The following is a 20,922-nucleotide window of genomic DNA, read 5'->3' on the forward strand; positions in this document are numbered from 1 at the left end:
TAATGTGCAAGATGTAAATTAGAAATTAAGTGGGCCAAATTCAAATCAAAAAGTTACTTGTAAACATTAAAAATGAACTCAGACAAATCCTCTCCAGTCAAAAAACCCAGGTAAAGATTCATTAGTAATTTTTGGAACTGGCTGATAGTCATGTGTAAATTATATACTAAGGGATGAAAAAATAGGGACATGTATACATGGAATCTTTATCTAAAATTTAGTTTAAAATCAGAAATAGAAGTGTTGAAAAACTAGAATATTCTTGGCTTAATTTGGAGAGAACAAATGAGGAGAGTTATGAAGCTGTTGGCTGGAATGTATAACCTGTTACCCTTTATTCCAGTTATGTTAATGTAAAGATAGATTGTCAGTATATGTCCCCTTACAAGAAAATTTGAAGAAGTGTAGCAGGAGAGCATGTGTCAGCTAGTCTCACTGTATTTTAATATTCTGGGATTTGGAACAAAAATATTGAGCCTGGTTTTACAATAGAAAAGCCTGCCTGATTGGCAAACTGGAGTTATTTTAGGGGATTATTGGAGTACTTTCATGAGAGAGAGAGTGAAAATAATTTATGTAAATTTTATAAAGCCTTTCAAGGTTCTAATCCAAAAGGAATACATTTGTGTGTGTGTTTTCCTATAAGATGGAGAAGAAATGCTTATTCCCAAAGTCATATTGGCTTAGAAACAGGAGGTAAATGTTGGTCATCAACTGTCACTTCTCTGGAGGAATTTCTTTTTTTTTTCCAGATTTTTTTTTAAATGAGTTTCTGGGGAATTGCCCCCTTGTCTGCCAATAGCTTTTTTTTCTCCTTTCCTAGTTTGCATTTAGTGATATGATCATATGTTTTAAGGGATCTCAGGTAAAAATTAATTTTTAATGGTTGCTATGGGCTTTAAATTTATTTTTTTAATTGTAGTTGATTTATGATGTGTTAGTTTCAGTTATACAGCAAAGTGATTGAATTTTATACACACACACACATATATATTTATATATATCCTTTTTCAGATTCTTTCCCATTGTTGGTTATTACAGTTGGTGAGTACAGTTCCCTGTGCTATACAGTACGTCTTGTTACCTATTTTATATACGTGTCTTTGCTCAGTTGTGTCTGACTTTTTGTGACCCCGTGGACTGGGGCCCACCAGGCTCCTCTGTCCATGAGATTTTCCAGTCAAGAATACTGGAGTGAGTTGCCATTTCCTACTCCAGGGGATCTTCCCGACCCAGGGATCAAACCTGCATCTCCTGCATTGCAAACAGCTTCTTTACCACTGGGCTCCTGGGAAGCCCCATTTTATATACAGTAGTGTGTATTTGTTAATCTCAAAGTCCTAATTTGTTCCTTCCCCCTGCCTTCCCCTTCAGTAACTATAAGCTTGTTTTCTACCTGTGAATCTGTTTCTGTTTTTGTAAATAATTTATATCTTAATTTATTCCTGAGCCACTTTCGTTAATGCATAGTTTGCTAGAATGTTATCCATTCTTTGTTGTTTCCAACTATTGGCATAAAGTTGCTCATAGTTTTCTTCAGTGATTATTGAAAGTCTCTGCTGTGTCTGTAACTGTAAATATGTCCTCCTGAGTTCTTTTTGCAGCAGTTTCTCGGCTTGATTTTCTTGACATCACATTTTCAAAGTAGGGCATTCACTTTTCCTTGTTTTACCTCTCATCTGACGCGTGCATGGTCAGGCCCTGTTGACTCCTGCTGAACTGAGCTGAGCTTGGATTTGGAATTCAGGAGTGGATGGACCTTCCCTGTCTCTGGCCAATACTATGTGTCCACCGGTAGCTTGTCTTTCCCCTTCCCCTCCCTCCATCCCCCTCAGGTAGGAATTTTCAAAAACTTTCCCTCTCTTCCAAGTCAGTGTTTCTTTTTGTTAGTGATCTCATCCAATCCAGGCTTTTGCCATCGTCTTTATTGAGATGGCTCCCAAACCTACAACCCGAACTTGACTTTTCTTCTAACCTCTGACTGCTCGCTTGGCATTTCTCCCTGAGTAACTTGCTTACACCTTCAGTGCAGCTCAAACTAAAGGGAAACTCCTGATTTCCCTCAGCCCAAACCAGTTCTTCCTCCATATTTCCTGGTTTCTATTAATTGGCACTGCTACTCATCCAGACTCAAAATCCCAGTCATTTTGACTCTTAACTTCCAGACTCTTTGCAGCCTGCCTTCACAGTGTCAGCAGCGTGTATAATGTGACGACCCCTCATTCCAGTCTCACCACCTGCACTCAGACCCTCAGTGCTTTGTACCCGACGGTTGTTAATAACCTCCCTGCCTTCTCAGCTGAATCCAGTTCATCTTCCACGTAGAAGCAGTTTAACCACTCGCTAACTCAACAGCGATCAGACCACTCTTTAGATTCAGGTTACCTGAAGCCACAGCCTCCTCAAGTAGGTCCAAACTCCTTAGCTTTCTAGGTCTTCCAGAACAGCGCCCCCAAATGTTCCTTCCTTGATCTCCCCTACACTGCTTTACCCACGCTGGTATCTGGCCTGAGGGCTTTATCTCTGTTTTGTGTGCTTGAGTTTTTGTTCAGCTGTTTGCCCTTCGGTGAGTACCCTTTTCCTCATCTCTACCTGCTAAAAGGAAGCTTGTCAATGGTAATCTCATACTTTGTTGACAAGCTTGGTGACCTGCAGAACGCTTTTCTTTATTCTTTCTAGCATGCTTAGCTCACTGTGTATCATCGCCATTTGGGTACTTGCTTAATATCTCCTCCTGGATTACAAGCTCCTAGTAGGTAGAAACTGTTTTCTGACTCTGCTTTCTCTTTTTCACTGCCTCAGCAGTTGGTATGGACACTCAGCAGATACTGACTGAAAAGGATGAAATGATTGTCGTTGTTTATAGTTGCCTTCAGTGAAACTCCTTACACTCTTCCTAAGAAGTTTAACTACTCCAGTACCTAGAGTTAATGGTATAGAAGGGTTATAAAATGAGCCTTTCTAGAGATGTCACTGCAAGTGTGCAGCAGGCTCCTGGGGTGACAGGCACCATCTTTCTAATAAGTGCTGTCTTTATAGCATCATAGAGCTCTGCTGGAAGTGCGTCCTAAGGCATCACATGAGTGATGACGTTGATTGATTTCTGGGGTGGTATCAGGGCTCAATCGACCCCCCCCCCACCTCCTCTTTTGGTTATTTCTATTAAATAAAAGATTGAAACAACCCACGATGATACTTTAAATTTTCAGATAGAAGTTACTGTACGTGATTCAGCATGGATTTATAAATGTATGAAGTGAATCCCAATATCTTTGTACCTTAATCCACAGAATGAAGATGATTAAGAAGGGGAGATTAATTTTACTTACTTTAAAGAAAACTGTTTAGGCCAACTTGATGTGAATCTGCCAATATATTTCACATGGATGGTATTGGTAAAGACAAAAATCATGCTTTTGTAGTTGAAAAATCATAATTAACATGTCCACTAATGTTAGTTGCTCAGTCATGTCCGACTCTTTGCTACCCCGTGGACTGTAGCTTGCCAGGCTCCTCTGTCCATGGGATTCTCCAGGCAAGAATACTAGAGTGGGTTGCCATTCTCTTCTCCAGGGGATCTTCCCTACCCAGGGATTGAACCTGGGTCTCCTGCATTGCTGGCAGATTCTTTACTGTCTGAGCCACCAGGGAAGTTCAACCTGTCCACTGGCCTGTCAGCAAATTAAATATATGACACTCCATCATGATAAAAGATTTGGGAATATAGTGAACAGATGTACATAGGAATTATATTAAGCATTAATCTGTTACCATTTATAAAAGTTAGGGTTCTGTTCAACCCAACAGCTTGAGTGTAGAGATGGACTCGCCAGCCCAGCCATTTTCCGGGCATGTTGTGACTTAGTGTGATCTGGGCTCTGGGCAAGCCGCCTGCTTGATGTGTCCTGTTTAGTGACACTTCTGGGTGTAGATATATATGATAAGCAAAGTTCTATATTTTGCAAAAGAAATAATTTCTTATATCAGTGTTTGTCTTTTTAAAGGAAAAAGGCAGGCTTCTCGTGTTCAGATTGGTAATCATTTCCATAATACTCAGCATCTTAAGTTTTAGCAATAGAAAAATACTGCCCTCAGTGCAGACACAGGCCTTGATCTGAGGCTGTTTATCTCTATAAAAAGGGATGTTACGAGAAGGAGAAGTAATTACTGTTTAGCAAGCACTTTGATATTTACACCCAGTGGCTGTAAACAGTTATTAAAAAGTCATTGAACAGGTCAGAATGGCAGGTGCAGTGGCGTGGCCATAGCAAGGGCCAGAAAAGCAGGATCTTTGCAGCTTTGGAGAAGGAGATTCACGTGAAAATGTTCTATTCCTGATTGAACAGTTTATTATCATTAATTTTTCATTTTATATGAGCGTAGCTGATTAACAGTGTCGTGATAGTTTCAGGTAGACAGCAAAGCAACTCAGCCATATATATATGCATCCATTCTCCCCTAAACTCCCCTCCCATCCAGACTGCAACAGAGCATTGAGCAGAGTTCCCTGTGCTATGCAGTAGGTTCTTGCTGGTCCTTCGTAATAGAATGGTAAACGTTTTATTACTAAACTGTTCAGTGAGGAGGATTCAGTCACTAGATTTCTTATGTTTCAGAATGTTACAAGAAACCCCATACATTCTGCTGATAAACACAGATAAGTTGATTATTTCTTCTTTTTAATTTTAATTTTTTTTAGCACCAAAACCATTTTGTTTTGGGGTATAACTGAGTAACAATTGTAGTTTCAGGTGAACAGGGAAGGGTCTCAGCGGTAATATATGCATACAATCTCCCTCAAACTCCCCTCCCATCCAGGCTGCTAATGAACATTGAGCAGAGTTTCCTGTGCTACACAGTAGGTCCTTGTTGGTTATCCATTTGAAACATTTTATCCTTAAACATTTACAGTGTGAGGATTCCATCGGTAGATTTCTTTGTGTTTCAGAGCATCACAAGCAACCACATACATTCTGCTGATGAACACAGACAGGCTCGTTGTTTCTCTTTAAACAGTAGCATGGGTGCTCATTCCCCACTCTTAGAAGGAAATGTCATTTCACGACAAGACAGTAAGCACTGCAGTTCTTTGTATTTGGACAGGAGTGGTGGGGGTAGGGTGGGGGTTTCAGTTTGGTGTGGGGAGAGGCTGATTAAGAGTCCTCAACCTCGACTCTGCTGCTGCCTGCTGACTGTTTGAACCCAAAGTCACTTTTTACTCCATCCTTTGGCACTGTTTGACCTTAGGCAAATCACCAGGATTTTTTTTCCCCCCTCTAAATTTTTTTGAGAGTGTTGGAGAAGATCTCTTTTGAGTCTGGGTGATTTTTTGTTTTGTTTTGTTTTGTTTTTTAATTTTGGCCAGGGAGTGCAGCTTGTGGGATCTCAGTTCCCCCACCAGGGATTGAACCCTATGGCAGTGAAAGCACCAATTCCTAACCACTAGACCACCAGGGAACCCCCGTGGGCGAATATCAATTAAAAAAAAAAAAATCTGTGATTTTTGGAGAACAGTAGCAGAAAATACCATGCAGAGAAAGTTGGAATTTATCATGGACTCTGTGAGAGGGATTTAATGCTTATGCTGCATTTAGAAGTTTAGAGCTAAAACAAATCTAAATTATGAACGATTCATCATCTTAATAGGATTTTACAGGGTACTTGGAATGGGTCCAAGCATTCTATGTATTTATATAAGTCAAGGTTTAGTTGCCATCAGATTGCTGCTGTTAATTGTTTTTGTGCTGACTGGTTTCTGCAGCCCCCGCCTGCCCCCGTAGAGAGAAGAAAGGACACATTAGTGTTTGGGAGCACGTGCTGTTAGTCCAAGTATCCTTCTTAAAAAATGCTTTGAAATTTTATCTGGCTGAAAAGTCACATTTCAGAATGTGAAGCCAACTTCTGAGCAGAGAAAAAAATCTATGAAGCATGCATGGCACATTTACAAATTCTTTGAGAAAACTGTGTGATTTGGAGTGATTATTTATCCCTATATCCCCAGATGTCACACACTGCCTTTTTACCCCTGGGGAGTAACCATATTGTATTATTTGTGATCCTTTGGAGTTATATGAAATGATAATTTAACTTTTCAGATGTGGTTAATCCACAGGCCCTGCTTCCTAACTATGAACATACATGGCATGACAGGCTTAACTGTTTCCAGGTGTGATTGGAGAACTTGGACGATAAATTATTCGTAGATGATCTTGGCCACTGTAATTTACTACAAAACTGCCGCTTTGGCATCAGCAGTTGAAAAGAGCATGTTAGTGTTAACTCCACTTGGGATACATTTTACATGAAATAAAAGAACTGCGTTTTTGAGAGAGTTAAGTGTTTATTTTTTATCCTACTATTTAGAACTCAGTTGTCTTTGGGATAGCTGAAGTTTTGTTAATAAGTTGCCCTTGATTTATGTAATCTGGATTGACTTTGCAAGACTTCTTACAGTTTGGGAGCCTCCCTCCCCTGTTCCGTGCCCAGTGTTGGAAACTTTTCTCTCCTCTGGCTCACTTTTAGCCCTGCCCTGCTCCAGAGAGCAGCCTTCATCTACCTCCTCTCCTGGCTGGTCCCAGTTCCTGGAATGAAGCCTCATTTGCCTCCAGGAAAGAACTCAACCCGGACTGAGACAGAAGAGGGCCCATTTAACACTCCTGCTGTTGTTGCCATTAGCAGTAGAAGTCCTTAAGTGATCTGGAGGGTTTGTAGTTAAGGAAGACAGAGAGAGGCTGTGTCTGTTTTGTAGCCCGCTAAAGGAGGAGTGAAATTCGGGGCAGAGGTTACACGGTGAGGAGAGTTGAAAGAGACAGCAGGCTGGCCCAGACTACTGGTTGGTTGTCCACTGGTTAGCCCAGCTGTACCCTCTGTTCTAGCCTATGGGTGTTCCTCTTCAAATTCAAAACTTCCTGTCCTCCACCTGGTGGTCAGCCACTCTTAAACCTTCCCCACCAGAGTTGTAAAGGCACGCTAATGCTATACAAATAAAATATATGGATTAAAAAGGCCTTTGTTGCTGTGAGAGAAACTCATATCCATTTACAGTTCTTCATAGCAGAGTGTCCCAAGTTCCAGTCAACCCTAAAATGGGTTTTGGAAACATTTTTAAAAAAATAATTTATTTAATGAATTGATTGATTCAGTTTTTGGCTGTGTTGTGTCTTTGTTGCTTCATGGGCTTTTCTCTAGTTGCAGAGAGCAGGCCTCTCATTGAGGTGGCTTCTCTTGTTGTGGAGAACAGACTCTAGGCATACAGGTTCAGTGGTTGTGGCACACAGACTTAGTTGCTCCACGGCATGAGGGATCTTTCTGGATCAGGGATTGAACCCATGTCTCCTGCCCTGGCAGGTGGATTACTCACCGCCGAGCCACCAGGGAAACTCCCAGAAACACATTTTTTAAGGAGATTGCTTTCTCTTGTGGAACTCATGTTGAATATCTCCTTTCACTTTTTCTTAACTCTGAATTAGAATGAAAGCTTTGAATAAACTCAGATTCTGTTTGGGATTTTTTTTTTTTTTTGGTCCAGCCTTGTGGCTTACAGGATCTTAGTTGCCTGACCACAGATGGAACCCAGGCCCCCACAGTAAAAGCTCAGAAGTCCTAACCACTGAACTGCCAGGGAATTGCCAAGACTCAGATTCTTAATGAAAGAGGAGATAGGGCTGTTTTGTCATCTGCATTTTACATTCGTCACCCATTTTAATGTGCCAGTGGAAATCATCACTGATTCTTTGACTCTGGGGACTGTTTTTGAGATGGCAATGGTATAGAAATATTCATACATTATTTTAGTTATTTGTGACATCCTGGCAAATCTGCCATTATGTGTGGCAGAATGATAAGGAACAGAAAGGGCAGAAGTAGAGACTGCACTGATTTCATTGATAAAAATGTAAATCTTAAAGGAATTTTAAGATTAAGATTAAATTTAATTTGATCTGAGGCACTGAATAAACTTTAGTTCACCTAGTCACTTTGTCCCTTGAAAATTGTTTACTAACCTATGGGATTATAACTAGAGGCATTTGCTAATGTATTTGCAGTGACTGCTGAAATAATTCAAATTTATTGACCATCTGAGGATATTAAATATTTATCTTTTCTGCTCAGTGCCTGTAATGAAATAGAATATAAGTTAATGGTTAATGGCTTATAGGCTGTTATTTCTGAAATACTATCTTTATGTACTTTATCTAGTGACATTACTTCTATTTTGTATGTGTTTTAAAGCATATTTGGAATCTACCTTCTGTAATTTTGTCTGCTTAGCCAAACAGTATTCTAGAAGAGATTTTAAACTGTGTAGGGTGTGTGCGTGTGTAAATAATTGTAAAGAGAGAAAAGTATGTTAATTTGTAGAATACAGAGAAATCTATCATTACGAAAGAACAAATACAATGAAATAATAACGTATTACTATTACTATGTGTGTGTTCTGGCACCCTGGCAGTATTTAATGTATTCCAGAATGTTATCAGGTTGGCCATAATTCAGCATGTGAAAATCTAGCAATTGTGTTAGATGAGTGTTCAGTTCAGTTCAGTTCAGTGGCTCAGTCATGTCCAACTTTTTGCGACCCCATGAATCGCAGCACGCCAGGCCTCCCTGTCCATCACCAATTCCCAGAGTTTACTCAAACCCATGTCCATTGAGTTGGTGATTATTGTTAGGATGATTAATTAAAAATGTATTTGCAGGTGTAGAATCAGCGAAAGAAGCTAATTTATTTAGGTTTCCTTCAAATTAATGAGAATGCAGTGTTAAGCTAAAACTGTCTTTATACGAAAGTAGTTTTATTTGATTTCGTATAAACATTGTGAAGAACATAAAGCAGTATTTGTAGGTTTTAAACTTTAAGAGAAATAACTTAAAGTTATTTTGAGTTTTCTGAAAACTAGATATTCAGAACTGACTTGTAAAGATGCTGAGAAGCTCGATTTTTCTACAAGCCCTAAGGGACTATCTGAGGGTTTTCTGTTTTGTTTTGCTTTAATTTTCACTATCTTGAAGAAAATGACTGCATTAGTGTGGTGAATTTTTTAAAAATTCAGATTATTTTGGATTTTACAATTACAAGGAACTTAATTTAACTGTCATTAGTTTGTCAAAACAGACAAATCATTTAGAAACAGTTGGCTGGTTGAATAACTGCTCTGTGTGTGATATTGTTTCATGTGAAGTATCAGGTGTATTACTGAGTTCTGTAGTGGTTAAGATAACAACAAACTTTAAAAAAGAATACCTCAAATCTTAGCATCATCCCAAAAAAATCTTTACTTTTTTTTTTTTTGAGAGAAAAGAATCCTGGGAGGTTTTGTCAATTGTACCTTGAAAGTACTGTCATAGAAAAAGAGATCTGTATGGAATTAAAAGTTGTTGTATACTTGAAATGTAATATGTGTACAAAATCCATAGAGGAGACAACATGGGATTGACTAATATTAAATGGAATGCATTTGAATATTGGAACATTTGGCCTAAGGTCTTTCTTTTGTTCTATGTGTCTGCCAGGATTGTGGAAAATCTTGTAGCTTACTCCCCAGGCTTCTGTCTTACCAGAGGTTAGAATTTGCTAATTAAAAGACCATAATACTCGACTCATATTGTTGTATGGCAGAAACCAACACAACATTGTAAAGCAACTATCCTTCAATGAAAAATAAATAAATTTTAAAAAATGACTAAACAAGTATGAAACTCGCAAGTAATATTATAAATGCTAAATAGAAACATTCATGAGTAATATCTATGTTCTTGTCTTAAATAATATTCATTTTATTAGTAATAAATCAGTTATGACACTTTTCCCCCTGTGTGTGCTTCATTGCAATCAGTTTTACTGACTTTTTAGTGTTGGAGACTTTGATTTGTGGTTAGCAGGTATGTACCAAGAATCATACACGTTGAACAATTGGTTGAGGTACCTGGGCTTCAGAGTTGTTGCTGTAGTCTCTAAGTTGTGTCTGACTCTTTTGCGACCCATGGACTGTAGCCCACCAGGCTCCTACGTCCATGAGCTTTCCCAGGCAAGAATCCTGGAGTGGGTTTCCATTTCCTGCTACAGGGGATCTTCTGGACCCAGGGATCAAACCTGCATCTCCTGCATTGGCAGACTGATTCTTTACCACTGAGCCACCAAGGAAACCTGGACTTAATTGTTCCTTTGTAGTATTGATCTTTTTCATAGAATTTACACTGTTTATTTTACAAACGCTGGCATAGTGATTACCACGGGACAGGCCTTGTTCAGTAATACTAACTCAGTTTACTTAAAACCTGATAGCATCCCTGGGTTGAAGTGGGCACGATCACCACCTCTGATTGCCGATGGCACGCAGGAGTCAGACCCCAGCCGGTGTGCAGGTCTCAGCGGTCTGCCTCCAGTGTCTGCCCCACCACTTGTGCCCTTAACCAGTACCCCTGTTCCTGTCCAGAAAGATCTTTCTGGAAAGTTGAGTTGGAATTCTTTCCCTTGTCAGATCCTTCCATGCTCTTGCTGACTAGACAGGGATCCCTGGAAAGGGCATGCTGGCTGGAGCTCTCACTATCTCACTCGGCTAGCTCTTGGGAGGCAGGCAGTGTGATTGCATCTGACTGTGAGTGGCCCTCATTTGGCTTCAGGAGCAGCCCTTGGGTAGAAACTTCCCTGGATCTAGAAGGAAGTCTCCCCTCTTATTCTAGAGATCTGGGGCTAAGAGTGAGAGCGGTGTCCAAGTTTAGAGTGGAAGCTGAGAATAAGGAAAAAAGCAGAGAGACAGTACTATTGCTTGATGGAAAATGTGAGCCCCACACCGAATCTCACCAATGCCAGTGTTTAGAGGAGCTTCATTTCTCAAGGACAACTTTGCTAACCCACTCCAGATGAGCAATAGTGGGGACTTGTTTGTGATTAGGGATTCTTCTCAGCAAGGCTGGGGGTGCGTGCGCACATATGTATGTGTGTGTGTACACATGCACATAGGATTGCTCTTAAACATGTCGATATTTGGTCCATACCACATGTTAAAAATTGTAATGAGTTTATGTTAGCAGCACAGTGGTAAAGAATCCACCTGCCAACTCAGGAGATGCAAGGGATGAGGGTTCGATCCCTGGGTCAGGAAGATCCCCTGGAGTAGGAAATGGCAACCCACTCCAATATTCTTGCCTGGAAAATTCCATGGACAGAGGAGCCTGGCAGCCTGCAGTCCATGAGGTCTCAACAGGTCTAACACAACTGAGCACACACAAACAAGCCCTAGTTTGTGAGCAGCTCCTGGTTTGTGGCATCATCATACACGCAGACCTGTCTCCATCGGTATTCTTAAGGGGAACTTGTTGTCTTGAAGTTTCAGCTGCTTTGTAAGGTGACTTTTTTTTTTCCCTTTGGAGGTACCATTTTTTTCTTTTCACACAGCCCCTCAGGGGGACTCTCGAGTTTTCATAAAATAAACCTCAAGTTGTGCACCTATATTCATAGCAACATGACTCTTAATACCCAAAAGGTGGAAGCAACTCAGTGTCTATTGAGAGATGAGTGGATAAATAAACCGTGATCTCTAGCTGCAATGGAATATTATTCAGCCTTAAAAAGGAAGCAAATGCTGACAAGTTAGATGAAACTGTTCTCAACAGTGTGTTGAGTGACATAAGCTAGTCACAGTAAGGCAAATACGGCGTGATTCCACTCCCATAAGGTACCTAGGGTAAGTTCATAGAGACAGAAAGTGGAATGCTCATCACCAGGAATGGGGGTAGTGAGGAATGGAAACTGGGCGTTTTTGTTTTGTGACTACAGAGTTTCAGTTTTGCATGATGTAAAGAATTCTGGAGATTGGTTGTGCAATAGTGTGAATGCCCTTCTCACTACTGAATTGTACACATAAAAATGGTTAAGATGGTAAATTTTATGTTATGTGTATTTTACCATAATTAAGACAACAGCAGACCTTTCAGATTTAGTATAAAGTCTGTTTAGCTGTGCAATGCTTTCATTGACAGATACTTCCTGGTAGTAGCCGGCTCTTGGAATGGTTGAGAGTACTGAGCTCAGCCCTACTCTCCAGGGAACAGACATTGTGGCACGACTGTGAGTGTGTTACATCAGTCCTGAAAAAGCTGATCATGGACGTTGAAGGAAGGAATCAGGGGTATGGGGAAGGGTTTGCGTGTGCGGAGCTTATGGAGACGGGAATGAGGGGACCGTGTTCAAGGCGACTGAGGAAATGACCAGTATTTATGTGGCCAAAGATAGCTGATGGCTCCAGTGCCACAGTGCTGGCAGAAGTCTGCATTTTTACAAGTTTTGACTTTCTGATAATGTTGAGACTTTTTGATTATTTATTTATTGTTATTTTGCTTTATTTTATTTCTCACCACATCTACCAGGTAGAATATTTGATGCCTTCCACCAGGGACCCATGTACACTGTGTTTGTCAGTACTTATTATAACAAGTATTTCAAGAAAGGTCCTGTGCTATAAGGTATTAGGATTGTTGTAAAGATCAAGCCAGAGCCCCCTGTCCTGGAAAGCTTTCTGCTCTGAAAGAGAAGATAGAGCATGTGGACCATTACAACTGAAATTTAAGACAGAGCCTCATAAACAGTATAAAGAGATCCAATTTTCAGAAGTGAGATCCAAGGATCACGAGCAGGAGCGGAACCTTGAAAGATGGAGAGGCTGTTACCAAATAGAGATGACGGGGGTCTGGATCCATGTTGAGTATCATGACACAGATGGATACAGGCCAGGCCAGGGAGATCCCTGCCAGGAGAGGCGAAGAGCCCAGTGTCATTGGAGAACAGGATGCACATTAGTTGTAGGAAGATGATGGCAGAGATGCTTTAGGGCCAGATCATGGGGAGTTATCTATGTCTTACTGAAAGGTTTGAATTTCCATCAGCAGCAGGGAACTGTTGCAGGTTTCTTATGTGGGAATGACGTGGTTTGACACCTTCAGAGGTTAAGCACACGAACGTGTGGGTAGGAAGCAGGCTTGATCCGATTGTTTAATTATAGAGGCCGATTTGGTTCTTTGGTGTCCATCTGAAGTAGGAAATTAGGTTGGATAAATAATTAGGGAGGATACAGATTAGGCATTAAACATTAGGTGGAGATGTTAAGAACACATCTAATTCACAGTGGAGATCTATTGAAAGAGTTTGACATGATGAAAGCTGGGTTTTTTTTTTTTACATATATTCTTTATCATATTCTTTTCCATTATGGTTTATCCGTATCACAAGATATTGAATATAGTTCCCTGTGCTATGTAAGACCTTGTTGCTTCTCCATTCTGTATGTAATAACTTGCATCTGCTAATCCCAAACTCCCAGTCCATCTCCCTCCATGAAAATGCTCTTGAAGATCAGTTAGGCAGTAGTATAGAAGGGACTTTATAGTGAGAGGAGCTAGTTAGTGAAAAGTTTGTTGAATGGTGGAATTAGGAAGAGCTGAGGAGGGTAGTAGCAACAGAAACAAAGAGAAGATTGACACAAAGCAGAGGAAATGGTGAAGAGGAGGAAGTGAAATTCACAAGTGGTGAGCATATTTATATACGGAGCATTTGTTCCATGACAGGACAACTGACCAGTCATGCTCACGCTTAGAAAATATACGTGCCAGTTTGGTCAGAAAAGGGGCATGAAGTTGTGAGATGGCTGGGCTGAGCAAGCTGATGGGAGGCTGGTAGCTCTCAGGACCTCCCAACTGACATGGGCAGACAACGCTCACTGTCAGAGTCCACAGACGTACCCAGGCCCGTGGTTCTCAAACCTCTGTGCCTTGGCACACCCGTGAACTGCAGACCCTTCAGAAACGCATTGACATTATTGCTGAGAGTGGACAGTCACATTGCCCGGCAGTGTATGAAAGAGAGCCCAGCTGAGCAGGTTATCAGGGAAACGATTGCTGTGCCTGAGGACAGAGCCGAGTTCACTGCCTCACTCCTGCTCCCCAAGGCTTCCAGAGACCCTCGTGCCCAATAGCATTACAGAGCTGGGGGATCTGGGATGGATGCGCCCTGAGTTAGGCATTGATGTAATAGGGCACGCTTGTGACGATTCTTCACTTTGTTCCATTTCCTTCTGAGTCTTTTCGTTCATTCACTGACGTCAGCTAACAAGCAGGTCCAGTCTTTGAACATGCCTTGTAAACAACTGGCGAAGACCGGTCCTGCCAGCTCTTTGATAAATGTGTCTACCAACTATCGCGGTGGATAAAGGTAGAGTGGAAAGAAGATGGAATTGAGAATGTGGAATCATAGGTTTGAATCTTTGCTTTGCCACTAGCAGTGAGACCTTAGGCAAGTTATTTAGACTCAGTTTTTTCCATTTTTTTGTAAAATGAAGGTAATAATATTTACCTTTCAGGCCTGCTTTGATAACTCGAGGTAATGACTAAAATATAGGCATTGTCCTCTGTGGAGAAGAATAATGTATTTCTTGTCTCCAATATGTGATGATTTCAGTGCTTTGTATTCCTCTCTGTATTAAGCAACCGTTTCCCAGGTTTTGTAAAGCCTGTGTTTCTCTGAACTATGGACTCCTGGAATTTGAACTTTAAAGATTAAATAGACTTAGAGTACTCAGAACACCAAAGCAAGCACCGATCACTTGTGAGTTTTTTAAAATGGAAAAAAAAATTAGTTTGATTGAAGCATTACATTGCTGTTAAAATCTATTCAAATAGCAAAATATCTTGTCATATACCTTAAAACACTTTTTTTTTTTTTAAGTACTTATCACCTTCCCCAGAAAACAGTAGTATCAACAACAAAACTTATGACTAAAACAGTCAAAGGGGGTTTTGGTAGAATTTTCTATCAACTTCCACAGAAAAAAAGACTCATCTTTGTATCTAGAACTAGGAATACGCTGGGGAAAAGTTTTAGTCTGACTAGCATTCTTGAAATAGACTAAATCATATTGTAGTGTGTCGTGGTATTGTGAAACAGATTTTAGTGTAGGTGGTTTTCTTTTAATAATTGAGTGTAGTTTTAAATGCTCTTACAAACCTAGCCATTTAAATTCATAATAGGCTTAAGCTCAGCGCACGTATTCTCTGCTCAGATGCAAGTGTAGTTGTGTTTTCAACCAAAAAAAAAAAAAAAAATTGACTAGCTTTTTAAAAGAATTCCTAGAGATGTGAAAATTCTGGGGCTATTTACTTTGTCCAGTTGTAGCTACTCGCAGTTTGTTGGCTTCATCGCCAACCTCTTTGAATTCCAGTTACTGTTTACCGTATACCTGTGTTTTTAGTAAAAGAGTTGATTTGCAAGTCTTAAAATGGCATCCATTATCACATAGTGATTTGCTTTTCATAAGCGGTGTTTTTTCAAACCCTAATAAAGGTATTCATGTAACATGAATATAAAAGTAAATCCTATTGACCTCACGGGGATTTTTCATTCTAACCTTTTCAGCATCTCTATTCATGTCATGATATAAGTCATGGTTTATTGTTTAGAACTGTAACTTGCTTCTGGGTGTGAAAATGCATTTTTTTTTCTTACTGCCTTTGCTGGGACTGTAACATCTTAATGATTTTGTTAAACAATATACGTGATTGCTGCCTTATGGAAGATGAGGTTTGTTTTAGAAAATTTAAATGTAAAAAGATAAAGCTTAAATGAAAATGAAAGCTTAGTTTAAAATGAACATGGATAAAGCCTGATTTTTACTTTGGTTTCTCTGCTAGTATGCAGTTTGATGCCAGGGGAAAAAATGTAGATATGAAAATAACATCAAAGTGTTAGACTTTTTAAACATTGACACAAATTAATACATAGCAGTAATTTCAGACATATTAGCTTAAAGCAAGATTATCTCAGTTACTTTTAGCTATAAATTTTGTTAGTGAACTGAAAAGAACTGTAAAAAGCAAAACATCTCTATATAATTCATACAGTTATAGTAGTTTTTCAAATTAGTTTAACATTTTTAGTAGCATTTTACATTTGAGCAGGCTAGAATTTTGAATCAGAATAAATTCAAAGACTCATGTAAGCTGTAGTAAATGTTTTGAAAATTGTAATGACCTTTTGCAGTTACTTACGTGCTGAACTGTATTAGGTTAGGTAATTTTAAGTTTTTAAATTTAGCATTCTGGCATTGAATTGGTCAAGTTAGGATTCTATTTTGTTTTATTTTTGTAAGAAAGCTTTATGCTGTAGCTTTTATAAGTAATAATTTGGGCCATTTTTATAAGGAAAAATCTAGGAAATAATATATTAATATGATACCTTTACTAAAGTTGTAATTTAACATGAAGTTTGCTTTTTATTAAGAGCTATGCTGTTATGAGCAATTTGGGATTAAATAAATCCTTCCTTAATGTTAGAACTATTTCCTATGCTGACTGTTCTTGAGTAAATGGGAGTATGAGAGGCTTTAAAACAAATTAGCTAATTGAAAGGTTTTATTTGGGAGAGAAAATTGCTAAAATTAATAAGAAATCATTAATTCTTTTCATTTGCGTTGTATTGCCTTCTCCGAGTAACTGAAGGTAACCAAGTCTTAGGTGTTAGAGTTGCGTTTATTTTATCTAACCACTTCAACCCGAAATCTTCCCTAAGTATATTGCACGCATTCATACCTTTTAGGATTCCATATACATAGTTTCTTCTTTTCTTGTGACTGTGCATGCATTTTTGTTGAGTATTGGTTTTGCTTTTATATTGTGGCATCAGATCTGTCCAGATTTTGAAAACTTGTGTCTGTTTTTTCCCATGACTGTAGGTTATTTCTTTTCACTATTGGTTTTCAAAAATCCTTTCACCGTGATCCTCTGTTGATGCAAATAAAAAAACAGGTAATAATAGTAGTTACCATTTTTTGAATACTTTATAATCTAAAGATCAACCCTGTATCAAAGGTATCCCCATCCTATAAAGGAAAAGGTTAGGTTTCAGTTCAGTTTAATTGCTCAGTTGTGTCTGACTCTTTGTGAGTCAGTTAGGTGTAAAGGGGCTAAATAACTTATAAAGGTCAGGAAGCCAGTAAGTAAGTAGTAAGACAGAATACGACTCAGATGAGTTTGAATATATATGTGAATACGTATACACTTTTGTGAATACTACCCAGATCAATACAGAGAACATTTCTAGCACCCAGGAGACTGTGTGTGCGTGCATGCTGTCATCAGTATCCTTAAAAAGATAACCACTGTTCTGGTCTCAATTCCCACAGATCTTGATTGCTCCTTGATTAGTTTTTCCTGGTCTTGAACTTTATAAAAATAGAATGTACTCTCTGGGACCAGCCTTCTTTTGCCCAGAATTACATCTGTGAGTTTCATCTACGTTGTAGTGTAGTGTTTATTTCTTCTTTTTCATTGCTATATAGTGTTCGATTATGTGAATATATTAACATTTTTGTATTTGTCTTATTGATGGCCATCTGGGTCATTTCCATTTTTGGCTTTTAAGAATAAAGCTGTTGTGAACATTCTCTTACATATTTTTAGTTTTATGCATGTTTTATGCTCTCTTCTCTTGGGTATATACCTAAGATTGAAATCCTGGGTAAATTATAAATTGAGCTTTAGTAAAAAGGCAATGGCACCCCACTCCGGTACTCTTGCCAGGAAAATCCCATGGATGGAGGAGCCTGGTGGGCCGCAGTCCATGGGGTCGCTAAGAGTCGAACATGACTGAGTGACTTCACTTTCACTTTTCACTTTCCTGCATTGGAGAAGGAAATGGCAACTCACTCCAGTGTTCTTGCCTGGAGAATCCCAGGGACGGGGGAGCCTGGTGGGCTGCGGTCTATGGGGTTGCACAGAGTCTGACACGACTGAAGCGACTTAGCAGCAGCAGCAGTAGTAACTGGCAATCAGTTTTTCAAATATTTGTATAAGTTTTCATTCCCATCAGCAATATATGGGGTTCTATTTGCTTCACATTCAACATTGTTAGTCTTATGAATCTTTTCTCCTTTAAAATTTTAATTTAATCTAGTAGGATATGGAGTTTGATATCAGGGAAATGAAAATTAAAAGTTACCTTTTAGAATGAAAATGTATTTAGTGTGAAATATGTGTTCTTACTCATATTTAAAGATTAATGGTTGTGTATATGTTCTTGAATATTGCTGATCAACTAATTCTTCCCCTAATTTCTGTCTCTGTAAGCAAGCCTTGATTACTTTTTAAATCACTGATCAGTTTTTTCTATAATAAAGATAAGTGTATGGATGTGAGACTTGGACTTATAAAGAAAGCTGAGAGCCAAAGAATTGATGCTTTTGAACTGTGGTTTTGTAGAAGACTCTTGAGAGTCCCTTGGACTGCAAGGAGATCCAACCAGTCCATCCTAAAGGAAATCAGTCCTGAATATTCAGTGGAAGGACTGATGCTGAAGCTGAAACTCCAATACTCTGGCCACCTGATGCAAAGAACTGACTCATTTGAAAAGACGCTGATGCTGGGAAAGATTGAAGGTGAGAGGACAAGGGGATGACAGAGGTTGAGATGGTTGGATGGCATCACCGACTCAATGGACTTGAGTTTGAGTAAACTCCGGGAGTTGGTGATGGACATGGACGTCTGGTGTGCTGCAGTCCATGGGGTTGCAAAGAGTCAGACACGACTGAGCAACTGAACTGAACTGAAATTTTCTAGAAACCACTTGTTTCATTTAGAGTTTTATTTAAGGGCGATTTTAAAGGAGTTTAATATGGTAAAGAACTTTTGAAGAAATGAGGTTTACAAACCATGTCTACAAAGGAGACTTGGTGGGGACAAGAAAGCTTGTATCCAAAAATGTCCCAGACTTACTAATTGTCTATAAGACAGTAAATTCAGTAAAAACCCTTTTTAAAAAGCACCTTTATTTATTTTCTTTTGGCCACACCCTTCGGCATGTGGGATCTTAGTTCCCCACCAAGGATTGAACCCGTGCCCCCTACTTTGAGAGCACAGAAACTTAACCAGTCGGCCACTGGGAAAGTCCCAGTTAAAGACCTTTATAACTCAAAAATCTAGGTTTTTTTTTTTTTTTTGGCATCAAAATATAGAAATTACATATCATCTGTAGGACTTTATCTAGACTTTCATCTGTAGGAGTTTATCTAGGCTTTTATTCAGTGGATGGCTTACATAATCTTACAGTAAGTTATTCTGATGAAAAATTACTTGAATTGATTAGTTCTTATTTTTCCAAGTTTGTGCAAGTGACACGTGTTTGCCGTTCCTGTATGAGTCTCAGGTATGCTCATTAGTCAGTCGGTCTCATCTGAAACCAACGTGTAATAGTGCTAAGTTGTACGACCTGCCATTCCAGTTTCACAGTATTTTTGTTTTCCTCAAGTAGATGAAAGGTTTATTTAAGTGTGGCCACACTGTTACTGCATTCCTGGTGATCTTGGTAGGTTAATGACAATCTCTGTCATAGAAATCAGGAAATGTGGGTTGAGCCTATGGCGTGCATGAAGTTGGTTCATTAAAATGCTGTCTCCCAAAGCACCAGGGATTGTTGGAAGCACTTGGTATGTAATGCAGCTTTAAAAACCTAACCTATCTGTCTGTCTATCTTCATTTTGTTCTTCAGACTCTCTTAATACATCAGTGTTTAATCATATTATCTACTGGATGATTGCTCTCTGTAGTAAGATTAAAAGTGACTTTGGAGATTCAGGTAAATTTCTGTCTATAGTAGGCTTGTTTTAGCCAGAGGGTTTTGGTTAGTTGTGAACAATCATATTGTCAGATTGTACTGCTGCTTTTGTTTAACTGGTTGGCTTTTAACTGAATTAACTTAGTGTTGTCATTGATGCCTTTTTTTCTATTTAAATATGGAGAATGGGTTGAAGAATATTTAAAGTAAATATCTTTGAAATACAATCATTTCAGGCAGTTTAGTACTTAAGCTTGGGACAATATTTGAATGGATCTTTGAAGGACCAGGGGAAGGTCGGTTTATGTTTATGAAGAGAGGAGACATACAGGAGTCTTGCTTTCTGCCGAATCTTCTTTTACTAGGCACACTTTACTCAATTTATCTCAAGGATAGTATTCAAAATATAAATGAACAGACAGCAAGATTGTTGTTCATATGAAGACTGTTCATGTGTGCTTGTGTGGAAGGAGATAACACAAAGCAGGATGAATTAATATCCTTGAGCAAACTTCAGGAAAATCTGTAGTCTTGTAATAGGTGTCAAAAAGTTTGAAGTTAAGCAAGAAAAACTTAAGCACAGGCAACGATGTGGATTAGTTGCTGGTAAAGAGTTCTCAGGACGGGACTGGTTACTGATTGTCCCACACAAGAGTGCCGTCTCTAAAGAAACCCAGTGAATGAGTTATTTATTAGAACCCCAGGAAGGTAGCTGAGGCCTTCTCTCTCTCTCTTTTTAAGGCCATTTCTGACTTGTAAGTCACTGTTGAGTTTATGGGCTACCACCAATAAATTTATTTTAAAGTTGAAAACCATTGAGAACTAAATATTTTGTCACCTCTTCTAGTCCACCTTGGTGCACCTGGAAGAGCCTGATTGTTGGGAAATAGCTTTGAGCTACCAACGTGTTTACTCTACATTTGGGCTTAAAACTGTCAGTATCAGATCACTCAGGCTGTGGCCAACAATCCTGATGATTCATCATATGTAAGCAATATAAGAAATGGAAAACTTGCTATCGGTTTTCCTCATCTGAACCTTCCATGTTACAGATAATTTTATAAGAGCCATGCCCTTCAAGTTACTTTGAGTTCTCTGTATCATTCTAGAATCACAACACTTGAACCTCCCCCACCCCACTTCTCTGTATGTGAAGAGTGGAGGGGTCGGTTTTCCAATACTTTATTTGTATTAATTTTTTAAAAAGATTTATTTATTTATTTAGCTGCACAGGGTTTTCACTGCTGCTTGGGCTCTCTCTCATTGTGGCGACCGGGGGCTGCTCTCTAGTTGCGCTACACAGGCTTCTCCATTGTGGGGCATTC

General features: G+C 39.2%; 1 protein-coding gene across 7 annotated transcripts in view; it reads left to right on the plus strand.

The window, feature by feature from the left end:
- Positions 1-20,922, plus strand: part of NCOA2 (nuclear receptor coactivator 2) — a 286,486-nt gene that overhangs the window by 55,201 nt on the left and 210,363 nt on the right. Inside the window, exons 1-3 of one of the 7 annotated variants that reach the window (XM_070382285.1) lie at positions 16,723-16,794; positions 17,172-17,269; positions 18,247-18,422. The exons of 5 other annotated variants lie outside the window; for them this stretch is intronic. The gene's annotated coding sequence lies outside the window, so the exon portion shown is untranslated. Of the gene's footprint in view, positions 1-16,721; positions 16,795-17,171; positions 17,270-18,246; positions 18,423-20,922 lie in introns of those variants that run through there. One more of the 7 variants, XM_070382282.1, reaches the window with a different exon arrangement.

The sequence above is a fragment of the Bos mutus genome, chromosome 14 (genome assembly GCF_027580195.1).
Source record: "Bos mutus isolate GX-2022 chromosome 14, NWIPB_WYAK_1.1, whole genome shotgun sequence".
Taxonomy (NCBI): domain Eukaryota; kingdom Metazoa; phylum Chordata; class Mammalia; order Artiodactyla; family Bovidae; genus Bos; species Bos mutus.